The 16,350-nt window shown below is 43.2% G+C and overlaps 1 pseudogene; it reads right to left on the reverse strand.

Annotated features, from left to right (window-relative positions):
* LOC138293925 (calcium-activated chloride channel regulator 3A-1-like) overlaps positions 1 to 16,350 on the reverse strand; it is a 312,631-nt pseudogene that overhangs the window by 72,190 nt on the left and 224,091 nt on the right.

The raw sequence follows: 16,350 nt of genomic DNA on the forward strand, positions 1-16,350 counted from the left end.
CAGAACAAAGGAGTGGCATTCCTTAGCTAGCTAGTGATGAAGCAGCATGTTTGACAAACTCCAGTCAGGGGTATTCTGCTGTATAGCACGGATTAGAAAAAGACAATTTGTTATACAATCTTAAGAAGCTGTTAACAAATAGGGAGTGGCTTCAAATGATTGTCATTTTATTTTTGGCCTCAAAGCCTCATACAGTGTCACTGTCAATTGCTCCCATAAACTCTGTTGTAGTTTGGACTCTTGCTCTGGGCAAGACTGCTGGTTCAAGGATGACAGTACTTATGTATGTAGGTGACTATACCTATCCTACAACAAGTTGCAACTGTAGTCCCAACCCTTCCAGCTCACTAGCAGTACCTCACCAACAACCCAAACAGTTAAAGGTGATTTGTGGCAGCCTTTACGCATGGACTCAGAAGTGTGACATCTCAGGGAGTGTCGTGGTTAAGCAGAGATTACCTCTTCTCACAGATACATCATGTCTCAACCAAACACAGGCAATAACGAAGATGCAGGAATGCTTTTTTTATTTAATACAATACGGTAAATCATATGGGCTGCAATGATTAGGATAATGAACAGTGCAAGAGACAGAATTGTAAAAACGAGGGTCATGATTATGAAGACCTCACCATCTTGTATTAGCATAGAAAGACATAAAGGCCCTCATTCTGACCCTGGCGGTTCTCTACCGCCAGGGCCAACGGGGGCGGGAGCACCGCCGACAGGCCGGCGGTGCTCCCTTGGTCATTCTGACCGCGGCGCTTTGGCCGCGGTCAGAACGGGAAAACCGGCGGTCTCCCGCCGGTTTTCCACTGCCCCTTAGAATCCTCCAAGGCGGCGCAGCTCGCTGCGCCGCCGAGGGGATTTTGACCCCCCCTACCGCCATCCTGTTCATGGCGGGAAAGCTGCCATGAACAGGATGGCGGTAGGGGGGGTCGCAGGGGCCCCCTAACAGGGCCCAACTAGGCTTTTCAGTGTCTGCGATGCAGACACTGAAAAGCGCGACAGGTGCTGCTGCACCCGTCGCACGCCTTCCACTCCACCGGCTCGATTCCGAGCCGGCTTCCTTGTGGAAGGCGCTTTCCCGCTGGGCCGGCGGGCGATCTGAATCAGATCGCCCGCCGGCCCAGCGGGAAAGTCAGAATACCCCTCGCGGTCTATTGACCGCGGGGCGGTATTCAGGCGGCTTCCGAAGGGCGGGCGGCAACCGCCGCCCGCCTAGGTCGGAATGACCACCAAAGTATATCATATGTCATTGTACCCTATCATAAGAGGCCTAAACTTCTACCTAGAGGAGAGCTGGGTATGTTAAACCTAATCTGCCAATGCCATGTCCCTGAAAGGAGCTCCCAACCCTGGTTACCTTGAATGAGGTCTCAAGCTCAGACTTCGGAAGAACACAAAGTCCGGGTCAGCGTCAAGGCGACGTGCAGCATCGATAGCAGCGATGGTATCTGGTCGGAATCCCTCTGATTATCTGTCTAAAGTGTGATGTATTTATACAGATCTACTTGGACCCCTGACGTAGGTTGTTCCAAAACAAAAGATACGACTGCATGCTTGGGACAGTAATTTCTAATGAGAGCACCTATAGTTTGTTTGTCTTTGTTGCATAAGTTGACGCCTTAGCGCAGTGACACTGATAACATAACTCTAAACAAAAGAGCCTAACTATAAACAAAGCAGCCATCTTATAAGAATTAATTAAATAAGTGGTCTAAGACAGAGCAAGCTAAGTAGGTTAAAAGTCACTGGGTGACGGGGCACAAGTCTGCAAGCCAAAGGCTAAGCTAACTCCCATTATCCCATTAAAACAAACTAGGATTCACTACAACTCTACAATAGTTATGAATTCAGACAATGTTGACCTCTGTAATGGTGGTTACATTAGGAGTCATCTGCAGCAGTGTCCTAAGGAAATACCACTTTGGATGATTCTGTGTGGTCTGGTGTTTTCAGACATAGGTTTACCTGGCCCATAAATTCCAGGCATGATAAGCTTGGGTCCAGAAACACCAGGCAGTTTCACCAGGTGCATCTTCAACCACTAAATGTAGGGACTGTGCACAAATACACAGCCTGCTCCTCCCAGTTTCCCCCTCTGCAGACCCACCTCTGATGCACCACTGAAGCACCAGAACATACTTCCCTAGCACTACTCACTCCCCCAGCAACCTGCCTCCTGGTCTTAACCTGCATCAACCCCACCACCACCATTTCCCACCCTCTAAGCCTAAAAGCAGGTGGTCAATGGCACTGAAAATTTTCAGTCATTCAGTCACAGATTGGGCATTTTAAGTAGAAAAGGATCCTGTGTTTTCAGTCTATATGTTGTTACCCATTCCGAATGGATTCACTTGTAATCCCTGTTATTAGATGCATGGTTACTGGCCTATATTTTTTTGAAGGCAAAAACGTTGTTTGACTTTTATTTGAAATACAAGGAAGATGCATTTTTACATTTTTGACTGAACTGTGTAATAAGTAAAATGCATTTGTAGCGCAGTAATGAAAACTGTGCTTCAAATTTAGTCTTCTCTACACTTTCTTGGTTACTGACAATACGTAAGGGTTACTAATGCCAACATATCTGGCATAAAGGTGCGAATAAACAGAGGCATCCACAAACGTGTATGCTTGTGTTTTCAGCCATTATCAAAATCAAACCAGACCTATTGGCTTTGCCAATACTTATTTCTTCCTGAACACAGTGAGTCTATTACATTCCGAGAGCAAGAATTATGCCTCAGTGAGATCTCCATCGAGGAAGCTTCTGGATGGGCAAATCATTACGGCACCAATGACCTTGAAAAGTGTGGTTAACCTTGAAAAGTGTGGTCATCGTTATTGTTTCAACTATTTTGCGTTGTGTACATTGTTTCTTGTATCACCTACACAAACATGCAGATTGACAATCACATATGCTTGCTGACACAATCTCATACAAGCAGGCATCATAAGTCGTAACTTCCTTTCTATCAAATGTTGCCTTTACCCCTTCACTGGCAGATGCATTCATAGTTCATATGTATTATATTGCATCCCTCTATGCATTGACTTATCAACCAATGGCTCATTCTTTCTTTCATCCACTCACCTGTCCACAAACATAAACATAAACTTCCCACCATTGACAAACACTAAGGAATAGGCAACAACTACTGGCCTTTAATCTTATAGATTATCTTTATGTGGTATATTATTAAAAACAATATATGAAATAAATTATTGGTCTGCAATAACCATGTTTCAATACAAGTGCCAACGGAGAAGGAAATTAATACCCCTTGAGGGTTTTATCTGATCTGCCCTTTAAAAATGGAAGAATACATTAAGGTTAAATAGACAGTCCACAAGTCCGCTGCATTAGTGTTTGTAAACCTTCCCTATATGGATAGTTATGTGGATTTCTTGTGGTCTCTAATAAAGAAATTCAAGGACTGAAACCCGCCTATGTTCTTGGCATTTCTGGCCATTCTGTATTATTACTGCAATGACATACATTTTTAATGCATTAGTGTACATTGTATGTGTTTCTCACTAAGATAGATACTTTTTGCAATATTAGAAATCCACCTTGTGGATATGCAAAGCATCACCTCATCTGAATCTGTGAATTCCCAGAGTCTCACTGAGTTTGTGCATGGCATAATTGCTTACAAGCTGCTACACTAATTAAAAATGGAAGAATACATTAAGGTTAAATAGACAGTCCACAATTCTCCTGCAATATTGTGTGTAAACCTCCCCTATATGGATAGTTATGTGGATTTCTTGTGGTTTCTAATAAAGAAATTCAAGGACTGAAACTCGGCTATGTTCTTGGCATTTCTGGCCATTCTGTATTATTATTGCAATGACACAAATTTTTAATGCATTAGTATACATTTTAGGTGTTTCTTATCAAGATAGATACTTTTTGCAATCCACCTTGTGAATATGCAAAGCATCACCTCATCTGAATCTGCGAATTCCCAGAAGCTCACTGTGTTTGTGCATGGCACAATTGCTTACAAGCTGCTACACTAATTAAGTGGCTTACAGAAGGATAAGAAAATATGTACTACTTCACTATACACAATAACTATTTTGTTATATGTGTATATATTGCACATGGGATTCTCCAATCTCTGTATACAGGAACAGATTTAATTTCTTTATACTTGAGAATTAGTGAAGCACTCAATTGCCAATTATAAAGAAAAGACAACAGAACTCTTGGCTGTAATAAGTTATACCAGTTGATTTCTTATGTCAGAATGCCTGCAATCAGATCCCGCAGCCAAGGTGAAAGGCAAGTCAGGTCATGGTACTGTTGAAAGTAATACGAATGAAACACTTTTCTTTCTTCTGCTCTATTTTTGTAGCTCACAGTGTATAGCGGAAAGACTATGATTATTTTTTGCATTCCCTAGATAATTATAGAAAAGTTAGAATCATTCTGCTCGTTTCTACACATTCTGAGTTACTACAGTTTTTTTTAACTGATTTATATTGAATTGGTTCTGATATCTGTTTGCAACAAATACCTAACAGGTTTATGACGTGTTTCACCTTGCACTAGGGGTTCTCTTTTTATTAATTATGTTTGCAGACATGCTCTCTCTTTATGAAGGAGCTACTCACCAAGGTTTTAAGTGGTTTGTGGGAAAGGTGATAGTAAGACCATGTATTATATGGGCTAAAATACCCCCTGCCATATGTGAGAAAGATATTGCAAGTCATCTCGAAGTTCCATAACCATATAAAGGAATTCAGCTTTGGGCCTCATTCCTCCATATGGTTATGGACCTCCTCTTTGAATTGCAATATCCTTATAAAGTACCGCACGGGGTACTTTATTCCTTATAAATGATCATACATGTATTTGAAAGCCAAAAAGTAAAGTCAGTTGGTTGTTTTAATGTATATTGTTGGTGGTACTGCCTCTTTGATTAAAATTTTAATTTAAATTTCTCTCTGAGTTTTCACATGGTTCTATTCTGCTTCTTCTCCCTGAGGCAGCATTTTGAAAGTAGATCATGTTCCTGACATGGCAGGCTACCCTAAGAAAAGGTTTAAACAATATTAACATAGGTTACAGCACACACTAATAATCCTTGTACTTCCCAACCATAAATTCTCTATAGTACTTACCATTCTCGATATAGCCAGGAACATACATAGCATGACTCCAGCTTGGAGAATATCCTCGGATAGAAGAACTTTGTTTACCTTGAACACGAACTTTCAAGCTGTGCCTTCCATTTCCAGTAGGAGCAAAGAAATATTTTGAATAGATACCATCATTTTTTACTGCATCAGCACCTACAAATGAAACAGCTTTGTGAAACAGTCAGACAGATACTTGTATTTATATTAATTAGTTTAACCATGTTCTATATCTATATTAGTTAGTTGAATTATTTTCAATGTTAGTATTGCTAGTGTAATTGTTTTTAATATTTTGGACTATAGTTTGTATTTCAGATGTTTTTTTTTATCATTTAGTAATTTGATTTGTAGCTGTGGGTTTGTTGAGTTGTTAAGTACCTAGATAATGTCAGGTAGAAATGTATGAGTTGAATTATTATTTTAGTAGGCAACAGCAATGGCAAAGGAATGGTCCCCAAAAACAAGACCAATATAAACAAAACCATTTCCGTAGAAGCCCTTTGAAAAATCATTGACATATGAAGATGTATTATGCTTACAAATCGCCATGAACAGTAAATATACAAGTAGCAAGCACTGACAAAGGTAATATGTGTCAAGTTTGTATAGCGTGTGGATTGGGCTAGTGCACAGCATACAAAAGTCAAACTAATACTTTGCCAAAGCTTGTTTGCTTGATAGTACTGGGGAGTGAGTGCTGACACAATCATCTGAAAAATGGATGCAACAGAAAAAAACTATTTTTTTTGTGAAGTATCGATTTATGGAAGATTATGTCAATGGTCACTCTCTGGTGCTATGGTGCCATTCATTGACTGGTTTCAGATGTAAAATAGTTCCTCAAGCATGCCAAAGGAGGTGGAAGGACACGCCCAATCAGCAAAAATAAAAATGCTGAGATGAAATTCGCCTGTGGGCTCATCCAAGATCTGATTCACGCTATCTCAGGTCAATAGTTAAATGTTGTGTAGCAAAAGAGCCAGTGACTGAAGGAGGCTGACACAAAGGACCTTCCCATAAATACAGAACTAAATTTGTTCAACAGGAATGGTGCACGTCATTGGCATCAAACATGAAAAGGTCTTGAAGCAGAGAATGGCAGCTAGAAAAAGCCAATGCCAATATTAATTTCCTTGTTATGGGGTTTCTAATGACATTGAGGCACCAACTGAAATGGGATTATTTTAGTAGGCAACAGCAATGGAAAAGGAATGGTACCCAAAAACAAGACCAATATAAATGATGGCATTTAGTGATAGTAATGCTGTGGAGAACTGATTAGTGAGTAGGTAACTGAAGTGGATGAGATCTTAAACAGAAATAGGGATTCTTTGATCAGGTAATTCGTATTAGAAGCAATGGAGAAACATACAGTTAGACATTTTAAATACCATACAGATACAAGAAGTTGGGCAATTAACACAACTACAAATAATCCAGTTATGGCAATGCATAATTTCTATTACAATTTCCTTACAATCCCAAAAATGAAAAAGGAGATTGCACCATAAGGAATATCCACACACCACAGTTATGACTTTAATCCTCATTAGGGTGTATATGTGGAGTCAGAAGAGGACACAAGGGATAATTCATTGGTGTAAGAGAACCCAGTAGGGCATTTGTGGGCAGAAGAGTAACATAGAGGATGGATGAGGGTGGGGGGAGGAACGCATTTTACTGCAGTTTATGTTTTACACCCCTCAAGAAAATTATGCAATACACTATTTACTGCTTAGTATAACAATAGTACACTGATCGATCTATGATACAACACTACACTGTGTTAAATTTTTTATGGTTGTGAACATTGTTATTGCTTGATAAAAATCACAAATAAAGCCTTAAAAACTATGAGCCTCATTAATGCTGAGCTGTCCTAAAGACATATGTAATTCTTCTAAAAAACCTATATTTGTATGTTTTTTCCAATCTTTGCTCTATCTCATGTTCTAGAAATTACTCATTGTTTCCTGTTCTTCTCTTCAATGTTGGGTACCAGAAAACCAATGCTTGCAGTTTTCAATTTTCTGTTAGCAGCAGACAAGGGTATTTTTTCCCTTTAATAATGAATTTCAGTGAGATTGAAAGCTCACTTCACACTCCATGAAGGACACTGTAATTTTAAATGTGCTCAGGTACATTGTCTCCAATATTTGGAGATCATGTGTGATGTTTATGGGATTTACTAAGGGCTCCTGGAGTGCACAAGGATATCTAATATAGCAAGTGATTTAAAAAAGTGTAAAAGTTCAATCTTCTTTGAAGAAAGTAAAAGTTTATTTGTAAGCAACTCTGTGATCTCTATCAAGACCAGACACAATTGTACAACTAACTTCAGTATGTTTTAAAAGTAAACAGGAATAGAACCTTAAGACAAATTACATTAAGCATCATTGCATGGTTGACATTCCAACATATTAAAGTTACAACAGTTCTACAATGTGTAACATTTAGGCAGAACAAATTAGTTCCAGTTGGAAATGTATGCATGCAGACCTGCCACACAGATGTGCACTGGAAGCTGAATGACAAAAATATTGTCCACCTCAATATGTATACACAAATATTAGGACCACAAAAATATAATGGAACAGAATGTCGAAGTTAAGAATAATGTATTTTGTTACATAATATCATTTATAATAATAGTGTTGTTTGTAATACTGTTTACTTTAATAATGTTGTAATAAAGTTCATTTTGGAATATTTTAATATATAAGTATCTTAGGTATTATTATTGTTATTTTAATAGTTTTAAATATTTTTGAATATAGTTTGAGTTTTAGATGTGTAACTTAATGTGTTGTAATCATTTAGTAATTTATTATGTAGTACTGAGTTTATTATTGGGTTTGTAGGAGAATAAGGGGGAGGTTAACTAAATTATAATTAATAATATTTTTTGTTATTAATTTGTTCATTGAAATTGTAAAGAAATGCCTCTTTTTGCATGACCACTCCCAAGCCACCCCCAGATTTCCGATCAAAGCTGCTGTTTTATTTTTATTTTGAAGTTACCTCAGTGACAGTGTTCTGACCCTTAAAAAGTCAATATTTCTTTAGTTCACCCACAATTGGCATAGGTTAACTTACTTATAAGTCCCTAGTATATGTTATCCCTGTTACCCAGGGCTCTAAGTTAAAGTGTCTCCAGTGGACTGCAGCACTTCTTGTGCCACCATGAGTGAGACGAAGCAATGTATGACTCCCAGTCCACTACTGCTGGCTGATAGAGCAGTTTTTGACTGCTAACTTGATTTTGCCATTGAAAGTAATGGCAAAGGCCAAACCAATCTTTTTAACATTTATATATCATCATCCTTAAGCCAAGCCTACTGAGCTATAGAGACTGGGTGCATTATATGAAAAAGCTAGACATGTGTTTTTTAATTGTATATGTTCTGGCAGAAAAATCACTGCATTGTTGTTTTTACTGTTGAAAGGCTTGTAGTCCCTATTTTGAGAAAGTTCAGTAAATTATATTTATACACATGTTAGTCTTAATTATTTTTATTGCAAAAAATATTTAATTGGCTAATAGTTGCCTATATTTTTTAATTGTTTATATTATTTGTTTAACTTGCATTTATCAATATACATTTTTATTATTATACTTTTGAAATTAAATAAAATTTTAGTATCTGGTTCTTGGTTTTTAGTGGAATACAGTTAGAAGTTATTTAAGTTATAATATGTTTTTAATTAATGTGTACTTTTATTTGATTATTAAATTGGATATTAATTATGTTTGTTTTGTAATTGTTCATGTGTTCTCTGTGAAGTATTTATTAATTGTTTGGTAGGTGTTATCATAATAATATTATTTTTTAAATGTATCTATTTAAGACATTTACATTTACAAACTTTTGAATTTTATAATTTAATATATTTTTTGGTGTATTTTGTTTGTTGGGTTATTGGTTATCTGTCCTGTGCATATAATTTCCTATTTAATATTTTTTGATTGTAATGTTGTCAGCGCTCCGTTCAGACGGCCATGGGGCAAGCAAGCATTTCTGGGCCCGACAGTGGTGATTGAGTTTTTTTATTCCTGCTGTCCCGTAGCCGGACCTACTTTGGGTCTTTAGTAACTGGTCCTAGTACCTCTTCATCACTTGATTCTCAGTGGTAGCAGGGGTCAAGTAGTCCAAGGCTTGTCAGGGATAGGTAAACAAAGGGGGAGAACACAGGCTCACAACTCAAAATAATTGCAGCAGCAATAAATGATTGTCCAGTCAAATACTTGCTTTTATGAAAAAAGAAATATTTATATAACAACAGAAATTAGAATACAGTATTTGTGAACAATACACACAGGGGGTCATTATGACCCTGGTGGAAGGTGGAGAAGCGGCGGTAAGACCGCCAACAGGCTGGCGGTATTTTTTTTTTAATTATGACCATGGCAGTTACCGCCATGGTCATCCGCCGGTTCTCTGTTCCGCCCGCCAGGGCGGAGATGACCGCCGGGCAGGAGACCTGGGTCTCCAGCCCAGCGGCCATCACTATACCGCTGGCGGTATTTGGACCCGGCTGACCACCATGGATTTCATGCGGTTTGAAACCGCCATGAAATCCATGGCAGTAAGCATTATCAGTGCCAGGGAATCCCTTCCCTGGCATTGATAGGGGTCTCCCCCACCCCCCACCCCCACCCCAACTCCCTCCCCTACACCCCCACCACCCCTGCCACCCCCCAAAGGTGGCAGGACCCCCCTCCCCACCCCGACCCCCAACATCACATCACACATACTCACCCGACACGCATGCAGGCACCACCAACACACATACATGCACACACACCAACATACATGCCAACAGCAACACACACAGTTATACACGCAGACCCACATTCAGACATACACGCACACATCCATACAGACATTCCTACAGACATACACGCACTCATTCCCATACACATAACACCTCTGCAAGCATACACGCATTCACACACCCCCTCTACATACACACACGCACACCCCCATGCACCCACACAACACACAACACCCCCCCACCTCCCTCCCCTCACGGACGATCGACTTACCTGGTCCAACGATCCTCCGGGAGGGGACAGGAGCCATGGGGGCTGCTCCGCCGTCACCACACCGTCAACAGAACACCGCCACGCCGAATCACAGGACGTGATTAGCTGGGCGGTGTTCTGTTGACGTGGCAGTGGAGCAACCTCCCCTTCCCCGCCGCCTGCCAGTATGGCTGTTGGTGGCTCTCCATCCGTAAAAGGACGGAGAGCTGCCAACAGTCATAATACGCCGAGCGGAAAACCGCCACCACTGGCGATCTTCAGCACGGCGGTCCCTCAGCGGTCTATGAAAAAGACCGCCGAGGTCAAAATGACTCCCACAGTCTCCTTACATCAGGGCTGTAGTCTCTTAGTAGGTGAGTTTGTGAGACCCACTTCCCTCTCACTAGTGATAATGGTTGTTCCTCATTCACTATAGGTGACATTCAAGTTTTTAGACATCTGAGTCTCAGGATTTCCACTCCAACTCTCATTAGAGTCAAATGTGTTCCACAACTAAAATTCTATATGGCAGGCATGTTCCCCCAGGGCCATTTTGACTCATAAATCAGTGGTGTCTGCACCAACATGACCTGCACAACCAGAGTCTCCAAGTACGCCCCTTTTGTGGACACTGAAGCTGTAGCAGCTGTCTCCAGTGAGTTCATCATACACTGCCCTGGAGGGGCAGTGGTCAGGTGTACTTGAGTTCCACACATGTGCTATTTCAGTGGCAGTGATTGGGGTAGAACCTCAATGCTCCTCCAATGCTGGTTAGCTGCCTGGGATCCTCTGACAAGTTGGGGGAATGCAATGCTCTTGGTTTTGGTCCTCGTTGGGACTTGGTCCCTCACGAGTCAATATGGCAGCTTCCTCCTCTCAACGGCAGTCTTGACCAGATCATGCTTCTTTCCCTTTTTCAGTGGCCCCTATGGCCTACAGGATCACTGTTCTAACTTTGCACGTGGGCTCTGGCACAATAGGCACAGTAGCAATCTTCACTGCGGCCCCAACTGGCATACAGAGTCGCAGACTTCACTGTGTACATGGGCTATGGCCCAATTGGGATATCAGCAATCCTCACGGCTGTCCCACCTGCCACATGGGGTAGCTAACATCACTCCACACATGGGCTATGGCCCAATCAGCATGGCAGCAATCTTCCCAGTTGCCCCAAATGGTATACGGGATGGCTGACTTCAAACATGCACATAGGCAATGACTCGATTGGTGCAGCAAAGTTCACAACTCTGTTCACGGTGGCCCTTCTCTGTCATAGGGGGGTTTGCAGACTTCAACCTGCACACAGGTGTCTCCTCACACCTCGCTACAGGGATCCAATCACCATGTTCCCCAACTAGACCTTGCTCCCTCAAATGCTTTGCGGTCTCGGATTTTCTGGGTGAAATCCCACCCCCCTGCTGGGAGACTGGCAATTCTTGGCCTCTACAACTGGTCGCAGGCAGACATCTTGCAGAGTTTTCAACCTTACACAGCCAGCGTAGCTGCTTGACAGTTGACAATTCTGAGGGCCTCAAGCTTTCCTTCTTATAGTCCATCTCCAGGCACCAAGTATGATTTTGAGTCTGAATCTTTGAAGTTTATGTTGGACGTCTATATACGTATGAAGTACCCTCTCCTCTGCCCATCCTCCAGAAACCAGTCTTCACAACTGGAGCAACTTCAAATCCCACCACACAGGCCGTGGGGGTAACTACAGTATCCCCCCTGGACGTCAGTCACAGTGATATGAGTATCAAAAGGTTACTCCAGGGCCTCAATCCTATTCTTTATGATTCTTTTATCAGCCCTATCTCGTTCCTGAGATGTACATAGGCCCCCTCCCAGAGACCTCTCTCTGAATCCAAAAATATATTTTGAGGTTTACAGAAGATCTTGTCTCTCACTTCCTCCAGTGTATCCCACTCAGCTCACAGCAATCCACAAATCTGTCAGGGGGGACTCCTCTACCTCCTCATGTTGTTCGTTAGTCCTGGGTCTTCCAAACTGGAGCTCAGATTATTCCATGTATTGTACCATTTAGAGCCACACATACACACAGCACTTGCATATAACACACATGCACTATAGAGCACCACATCTTCCATGTATTGTAATATACACAGGCACACATACAAGCAACATATGTATAACATGCATGCACTGTGCAGCAGTACATATCCACTGATGTTGACCAAGGGTGACTTTAGCACACAGCAGCAGAAATTTTAAATAAGTGAGGCTGTGGGCCTCACTCTGGTGATGCAGATAAAAATACCTATTCCCTACCACTGATCACTATACTGCTGCCACCTCCATGCCTGTACTGCTTAACTCCTGGCAAAGGCAGTAGGCTTTCACCACTGTGAGGGTAGCATTTGGGCACCCCGTCCCACCCAAATAGACCGCAATCTGTTAAACAGGCCTGTGACATGAGACACACGCATGATCCATGTTCGCCCATTACAACAAAATCAATATCACAGATCTAGACATTATTACAGTTGGGGCACTCAGTGCAAAGGTACATGCCCATCACCATGTGAGGGACTTTTCTGTCCGAACAAATGTTTTAAAATGTTTGATACAAAATTATTTTGAGTAGGAGTGGTACATTTAATCCCTCCAAACTTCAACACTTTCCCAACTGCTGCTCAGGCTGCCGTATGAATAGTAAATCTTACCCATCTGAGTCCTACAATTTTCTTACTGTCTCCTAGCCTGGAGGGGGAATAGTAAATCTAACCTAAGTCCAACACGTTTCCTAATGTTGCTGAAACTGAAGTGGAAATAGTCAATCTAACCCTTCAGAAGTCCAATACGTCCCCTAATGTTTCTTAGAGTGTAGTGAAATTAGTAATCTAATCCTTCTGAAGCCCAACGCTTTCCCTACTGATGGTGGGACTGGAAATGAAAATACTAAATCCATCACTCCGAAGTCCAACACTCATCTACAGTTGTTTCGACTGCACTGGGAATGAAAATCTAACCCTCGAGGCCCAGCGCTTTCCATAATGTTACTCAGATTAAATTTCTATTACTTGTCATGTAATTGTTTTTTTCTGTTTTGTTTTGACATACAAATATTTTTGTATTTGATTTTTTTATATTTATTATATTATTGAAATATTATGGCCCTTATTATAACCCTGGTGTTCGGTGATAAAGTGGCGGTAATACTGCCAACAGACTGGCGGTAACTACCGCCAAATTATGACCATGGTGGAAAGATCTCAGATAGACAGCCACTTTACCAGACCGACCACCAGGGCGGAAACAACAGGCAATACAGCGGTAGCCGCCTCCAGCCAGACAGAAGTCAAAGTTCCGCTCACCATATTATGACCCCTGAAACAGCCACCTTTTCCGGGGCGGTACCAACTACATCAAAAGCCTGGTGGAAACACTGCACAGAAGGGAAAGGACTCACCTTTAGAGATACACGGAACAACCACAACGCCATGGAGCTCGAGCTGCAAATATTTCCCATGATATTTTACACCCTGCTCCGCCACGAACACCAATGACAGCGCAGACAACCACGGTGAGTACAGCCGCCTAGCACACAGGGGAGGGGGGAGGAAATAAAGAGTGACACTCACATGCAACACACACACTCCCACCCCCAACACCATACACACAATCAGATGCAGTAAGACAACATGTTTACTGTGAGAAAGTAGCCTCTTTCTAGCCTTGTTACCCCCACTTTTGGCCTGTTTGTGAGTATATATCAGGGTGTTTTCACTGTCTCACTGGGATCCTGCTAGCCAGGGCCCAGTGCTCATAGTGAAAACCCTATGTTTTCAGTATGCTTGTTATGTGTCACTGGGACCCTGCTAGCCAGGACCCCAGTGCTCATACGTTTGTGGCCTATATGTATGTGTTCCCTGTGTGATGCCTAACTGTCTCACTGAGGCTCTGCTAACCAGAACCTCAGTGGTTATGCTCTCTCTTTACTTTACAAATTGTCACTCACAGGCTAGTGACCAATTTTACCAATCTACATTGGCATACTGGAACACCCTTATAATTCCCTAGTATATGGTATTGAGGTACCCAGGGTATTGGGTTCCAGTAGATCCCTATGGGCTGCAGCATTTCTTTTGCCACCCATAGGAAGCTCTGACAACTCTTACACAGGCCTGCCACTGCAGCCTGAGTGAAATAACGTCCACGCTATTTCACAGCCATTTACCACTGCACTTAAGTAACTTATAAGTCACCTATATGTCTAAACTTCACCTGGTGAAGGTTGGGTGCTAAGTTGCTTATTGTGTGGGCACCCTGGCAATAGCCAAGGTGCCCCCACATCGTTCAGGGCAAATTCCCCGGACTTTGTGAGTGCGGGGACACCATTACACGCGTGCACTATACATAGGTCACTACCTATGTATAACGTCACAATGGTAACTCCGAACATGGCCATGTAACATGTCTAAGATCATGGAATTGTGGCATTGGGGAGACAATTCCATGATCCCCCGAGTCTCTAGCACAGACCCGGGTACTGCCAAACTGCCTTTCCCGGGGTTTCACTGCAGCTGCTGCTGCTGCCAACCCCTCAGACAGGTTTCTGCCCTCCTGGGGTCCAGCCAGGCCTGGCCCAGGAAGGCAGAACAAAGGACTTCCTCAGAGAGAGGGTGTTACACCCTCTCCCTTTGGAAAAAGGTGTCAGGGCTGGGGAGGAGTAGCCTCCCCCAGCCTCTGGAAATGCTTTGATGGGCACAGATGGTGCCCATCTCTGCATAAGCCAGTCTACACCAGTTCAGGGATCCCCCAGCCCTGATCTGGCGCGAAACTGGACAAAGGAAAGAGGAGTGACCACTCCCCAGACCTGCACCTCCCAGGGGAGGTGCCCAGAGCTCCTCCAGTGTGCTCCAGACCTCTGCCATCTTGGAAACAGAGGTGCTGCTGGCACACTGGACTGCTCTGAGTGGCCAGTGCCAGCAGGTGACGTCAGAGACTCCTTCTGATAGGCTCTTATCTGTGTTGCTAACCTATCCTCCTTCCTAAGTAGCCAAACCTCCTTTTCTGGCTATTTAGGGTCTCTGCTTTGGGGAATTCTTTAGATAATGAATGCAAGTGCTCATCAGAGTTCCTCTGCATCTCTCTCTTCACCTTCTGCCAAAGGATCGACCACTGACTGCTCAGGACGCCTGCAAAACCGCAACAAAGTAGCAAAGACGACTACTGCAACCTTGTATCCCTGATCCTGCCGCTTTCTCGCCTGTTTCCTGGTGGTGCATGCTCTGGGAGTAGCCTGCCTCCTTCTTGCACCAGGAGCTCTGAAGAAATCTCCCGTGGGTCGACGGAATCTTCCCCCTGCAACCGCAGGCAACAAAAGATTGCATCACTGGTCCTCTGGGTCCCCTCTCAGCATGACGAGCGTGGTCCCTGGAACTCAGCAACTCTGTCCAAGTGACTCCCAGAGTCCAGTGACCCTTCAGTCCAAGTTTGGTGGAGGTAAGTCCTTGCCTCCCTACGCTAGACTGCATTGCTGGGTTCCGCGTGATTTGCAGCTGCTCCGGCTCCTATGCGCTCTTCCAGGATTTCCTTTGTGCACAGCCAAGCCTGGGTCCCTGACACTCTAACCTGCAGTGCACAACCTCTTGAGTTGTCCTCCGGCGTCGTGGGACTCCCTTTTGTGTCTTCGGGTGAGCTCCGGTTCACTCCTCTTCCAAGTGCCTGTTCTGGTACTTCTGCGGGTGCTGCCTGCTTCTGTGAGGGCTCCCTGACTTGCTGGGCGACCCCTCTGTCTCCTCATCCAAGTGGCGACATCCTGGTCCCTCCTGGGCCACAGCAGCATCCAAAAACCCTAACCGCGACCTTTGCAGCTAGTAAGGCTTGTTTGCGGTCTTTCTGCGTGGGAACACCTCTGCAAGCTTCTTCACGACGTGGGACATCCATCCTCCAAAGGGGGAATTTCTAGCCCTCTTCGTTCTTGCAGAATCCACAGCTTCTACCATCCGGTGGCAGCTTCTTTGCACCCTTAGCTGGCTTTTCCTGGGCATCTGCCCACTCTCGACTTTGTCGCGACTCTTGGACTTGGTCCCCTTGTTCCACAGGTACTCTTGTCCGGAAATCCACCTTAGTTGCATTGCTGGTGTTGGTCTTCCTTGCAGAATTCCCCTATCACGACTTCTGTGCTCTCTGGGGAATATAGGTGT

The sequence above is a fragment of the Pleurodeles waltl genome, chromosome 4_2 (genome assembly GCF_031143425.1).
Source record: "Pleurodeles waltl isolate 20211129_DDA chromosome 4_2, aPleWal1.hap1.20221129, whole genome shotgun sequence".
In the NCBI taxonomy this organism is placed as follows: domain Eukaryota; kingdom Metazoa; phylum Chordata; class Amphibia; order Caudata; family Salamandridae; genus Pleurodeles; species Pleurodeles waltl.